The sequence below is a fragment of the Clupea harengus genome, chromosome 5 (genome assembly GCF_900700415.2).
Source record: "Clupea harengus chromosome 5, Ch_v2.0.2, whole genome shotgun sequence".
Taxonomy (NCBI): Eukaryota; Metazoa; Chordata; class Actinopteri; order Clupeiformes; family Clupeidae; genus Clupea; species Clupea harengus.
This window is the reverse complement of record NC_045156.1, coordinates 17,057,305-17,062,304: the sequence shown is the minus strand read 5'-3', so window position 1 is coordinate 17,062,304 and position 5,000 is coordinate 17,057,305. Positions and strand designations below refer to the sequence as shown.

At 46.2% G+C, this 5,000-nt stretch overlaps 1 protein-coding gene across 1 annotated transcript in view; it reads right to left on the bottom strand.

Moving 5' to 3' along the window:
• plekhg5a (pleckstrin homology domain containing, family G (with RhoGef domain) member 5a) overlaps positions 1 to 5,000 on the bottom strand; it is a 57,647-nt gene that overhangs the window by 44,340 nt on the left and 8,307 nt on the right. The gene's annotated exons all lie outside the window — the stretch shown is intronic.

Genomic DNA, 5,000 nt, shown 5'->3' with positions numbered 1-5,000 from the left:
AGACCTAATGGTTTTTACTGAAGACTAGACCACATGGTTTTTACTGAAGACTAGACCTAATGATTTTTACTGAAGACTAGACCTAATGGTTTTTACTGAAGACTAGACCTCATGGTTTTTACTGAAGACTAGACCACATGGTTTTTACTGAAGACTAGACCTAATGGTTTTTACTGAAGACTAGACCTAATGGTTTTAATGAAGACTAGACCTCATGGTTTTTACTGAAGACTAGACCTCATGGTTTTTAATGAAGACTAGACCTCATCTCAGACTGCATTCTATCTGTCCAGTCAGAAAATCCAGTCCCTACCGACGCAATAAGTCATGGTAAGACCATTACAAAGAGGGAGGGAGAGACAGACACAGAGAGAAGGAAAGAGAGGGAGGGATAGACAGACACAGAGAGAAGGAAAAGAGAGGGAGGGAGAGACAGACACAGAGAGAAGGAGAAGGAGGTTATATAATTATATTCATTACATCATCATTCTGACTTTGGCTAATGCTGACTGCTGACTACTATGCTAATGCAGCAGTTTGAGTCAAACTGAGAGAGATGGGGAGAGAGAGGGAGAGAGAGAGGGAGAGAGGGGGGGAGAGAGGGGGAGAGAGAGGACAGAGAGAGAGAGAGAGCAGATGGAGAGAGAGGGGGGGAGGGAGAAAGAGAGGACAGAGAGAGAGAGAGGGAGAGAGAATGAGAGGGAGAGAGAGGGGGGGAGAGAAGACAGAGAGAGAGAGAGAGAGAGATAGAGGGAGAGAGATAGAGATGGAGAGACAGGGGGAGAGAGAGAGGGGGAGAGGATGGAGAGAGAGGGGGAGAGAGAGAGAGAGAGAGAGGGATAGAGAGAGGATGGAGAGAGGGAGGGGGGGAGAGAGAGGGGGGGGAGGGAGAGAGAGAAACCCTGAGAGCATTGGAGCATTGGCAGGTCTCAGAGGTTTCCAGACATTACAGGTCTGTTGGACGACTGGCTGATTTTCCCTTTATTTATCTCCCTGCTTTTCACTCTCGTTCTCAAACACGCACACACACACACACGCACACCTCTCCTCTTTTGCAGATAAAAATACTCATGCGGTTTAGCAAAGAGGGTCTGTTTGGCACTGCAGCCAGCCACACGCCAGAGGTGAGAAACACACACACACACTAAACAATCCACATCTCACACACACACACACACACACACACACACACACACAAAACACAGACAATAAACAATCCACATCTCACACACACACACACACACACACACACACACACACACTAAACAATCCACATCTCTCACACACACTAAACAATCCTCATCTCACACACACACTAAACAATCCACATCTCACGCACGCGCACACACACACACACACACACACACACACTAACCATGCTGCATCATCTCTGGCTCGTATGGCGAATCTAAGCGGTTTACAGGAAGGAGTTTCAACGCACAAGTTTAAACAATTCATCAGTCCCACAACAGTCAGAACATGCAGGTTTAAAAGGTTCCTCAGTCCCACGACAGTAACAACACGCAGGTTTAGATGGTTTAAAAGGTTCCTCAGTCCCACGACAGTCAGAACACGCAGGTTTAAAAAGGTTCCTCAGTCCCACAACAGTCAGAACACGCAGAACACGCAGGTCTAGAAGGTTCATCAGTCCCACGACAGTAAGAACACGCAGGTTTAGATGGTTTAAAAGGTTCCTCAGTCCCACGACAGTTAGAACACGCAGGTTTAAAAGGTTTACAAGGTTCCTCAGTCCCACGACAGTTAGAACACAGAAGGTTTAAAAGGTTCCTCAGTCCCACGACAGTTAGAACACGCAGGTTTAAAAGGTTCTTCAGTCCCACGACAGTTAGAACACGCAGGTTTAAAATGTTCTCCTTCTCCTGACTCATCACTCACTCTCACATTATCATCTGTTTATCACACACACACACACACACTCATCTACTGCAACACACACACACTCATCTACTACAACACACACACACACTCAACTACTGCACACACAGTGTGTGTGTATGTGTGTGTGTGTGTGTGTGTGTTTGTGTGTGTATATGTGTGTGTGTGTCTGTGTGTGTGTGTGTGTATATGTTTGTTTTTGTGTGTCTGTGTCTGTGTCTGTGTCTGTGTCTGTGTCTGTGTCTGTGTCTGTGTGTCTGTGTGTCTGTGTGTCTGTGTGTCTGTGTGTCTGTGTGTCTGTGTGTCTGTGTGTCTGTGTCTGTGTCTGTGTGTAAGTGTGTAAGTGTGTGTGTAAGTGTGTTAATGTGCCAAGGTGAAGAACTGTGTGTGTAAGTGTGTGTGTGTGTGTGTGTTAGGGCTGAACGATTTGGGGAAATAATGTAATTGCGATTTTTTTCCCCCCAATATTGCGATTGCGATTTAATATGCGATTTTTTTTATTTTATCCTAATTTTTTCCCCAACAAATCGTAATGAATGATTTCAATATGACCAAGACAATATTAGATACATGTAGTGTAAAATATTATTTCCCATAATTTTTATTTTTATTTAACTGCTCATTACAGAATATAGAACAACAAATCGGTGGATTTTCCACTGTGCATTTAAGTAATTTAAACAGTCATTGTAAGAATAAACACAAGGCATGCACTTTTTAAACACTGTGTGCAAAATTTACCATCTTAAGAAAAAAAAATATACATATAATAATTTTTTTTTTTTTTTAGATCACGTTTTTAATCGCGAACGTTGCGGTTAGAAAATCGCGTTCTATCATATCGCGATTAAATCGCAAATGCAATTAATCGGTCTGTGTCTGTGTCTGTGTCTGTGTCTGTGTCTGTGTCTGTGTCTGTGTCTGTGTCTGTGTCTGTGTCTGTGTCTGTGTCTGTGTCTGTGTCTGTGTCTGTGTCTGTGTCTGTGTCTGTGTGTAAGTGTGTGTGTAAGTGTGTTAATGTGCCAAGGTGAAGAACTGTGTGTGTAAGTGTGTGTGTGTGTGTGTGTAAGTGTGTTAATGTGCCAAGGTGAAGAACTGTGGGCACCAGAAGTGTGTGCCAATCTGAGGAATGGATGTGTGCCAGCTGGATGAGTGTGTGTATGCATGTGTTTGTGTGTGTGTGAGAGAGAGTGTGTGTGTGTGTGTGTGTGTCTGTATGTGTGAGTGTGTGTATGTGTGTGTGTGGGGGGTTGCCTGCTGGCAGGAATGTGTGTGTGGATATGAAGGTATGTGTGTGTGTGTGTGTGTTGTGTGTGTGTGTTTCCATGCTTGTGCGTGTATGTGAGTTTGTGTGTGCACGTATGTGTGTGCGTGTGTGTCGGCCAGATTAAAGTAATTCCTGGCAGCACTGCTCTGAACCATGGCCATGTGTGTGTGCATATGTGTGTGTGTGTGAACCATGGCCGTGTGTGTGTGTGTGTGTGTGTGCATGTGTGTGTGTGCATGTGTGTGTGTGTGAACCATGGCCATGTGTGGTGTGTGTGTGTGTGTGTGTGGACCATGGTCATGTGTGTGTGTGTGTGTGTGTGTGTGTGTGTGTGTGTGAACGATGGCCGTGTGTGTGTGTGTGTGTGTGTGTGTGTGTGTGTGTGTTCGTGTGTGTGTGTGTGTGTGTACCATGGCCATGTTGTTTAAGGGATCAGTAGGGCCAATGATTTTCCGTTTAAAAAAAATGCATTTTCCGTTTCACATTTGGTGAATTCCGTTTTTTTTTCCGTTTCAGCTCATTTTGTTCACCCTGAGGTAGATTGATGGCTTAAAATGAGTGAATAATATGTGCCCTTCTTAGATTGTTGTTTGCCAGCCATCAACAGAACAGAAGACTAAACATTTTTTGTTTTAAATGCGATTGGGAAGACGAGCGCGTGAATGTGACTGAATGTGGCTTTAGCGGAGATCTGTGGGTCAACCGTTGAAAGGGGGGGCGTGGCCGGAGCAGAGTTCAGCACAGACGTGACATTTTCACAGTGGTTTTGTTCTTTAATTAATGTTTGTTCATCGTTGCAATCGTTGTGTTTATTTGAAAAAAATATAGCCTTGCAGCCTAAAATACAGGGGAATTTGGGCGATTTGTATGCACAAAATTATGTTTCCGTTTCAAAGTTGCAATTCCGTTTCAAAGTGTTCATTCCGCGAATTCCGTCCGTTTTCCGTTATCGCGGAAAATCATTGGCCCTAGATCAGTGCTGAGGGCTGAGCTGGGATTTGAACCGATGACCTTCTGGCTACAATACAACTTCTACTTCTAACTTTATCATAGTTAGACACACACACACGCGCACACACACGCACACAGACAGACACACACACGCACGCGCGCACACACACACACACAGACACACACACGCGCACACAGACAGACACACACGCGCACACACACACACACACACGCGCACACACGCACACAGACAGACACACGCACACAAACACACAAATAGTCACACACACAAACACACACCTGACACACACAGACACGCATATACTCGAGCATACACACACACACACACACACACACACACCCTCCCGCTGGACTGGAGCTGTGTGTGTGTGATCCATGTGAGGCTCTTACCACAGGTCATGTGGCTCAGGTCCAGCAGTGAGTTCCAGGTGTCGGGCTCTGAGGCCAGCCGGTCCTGACCCGGGTCCAGCACGGACGCACAGGTGAACTTCTCTGAGGTTGGCTGGTTCTGATTCTGGTCGAGAGGAAGAACCTCCAGCTCGTACGAACCCCTCCTCCTCCACGATCGGAACATTCCGGATCCGAACGCAGCGCCGTTAACACACACACAGAGCCGGGCCCCTGTCCAGCGCTGGGACTCTGGTCCAGCTCGTCTCCGGGTCAGATGTCTACCCGATCGCCTCTACACACACATGACCTCTAGCGAGCCCCACACACACACACTCTCAGCGCACAAGGAGGATTCACTTCGCACTCTCACACAGGCTGGAGGGAGTGTATGAGTCAGGGGAGAGAGTGTGTGTGTGTGTGTGTGTGTGTGTGTGTGTGTGTGTGTGTGTGTGTGTGTGTGTTTGATGATGGCGGT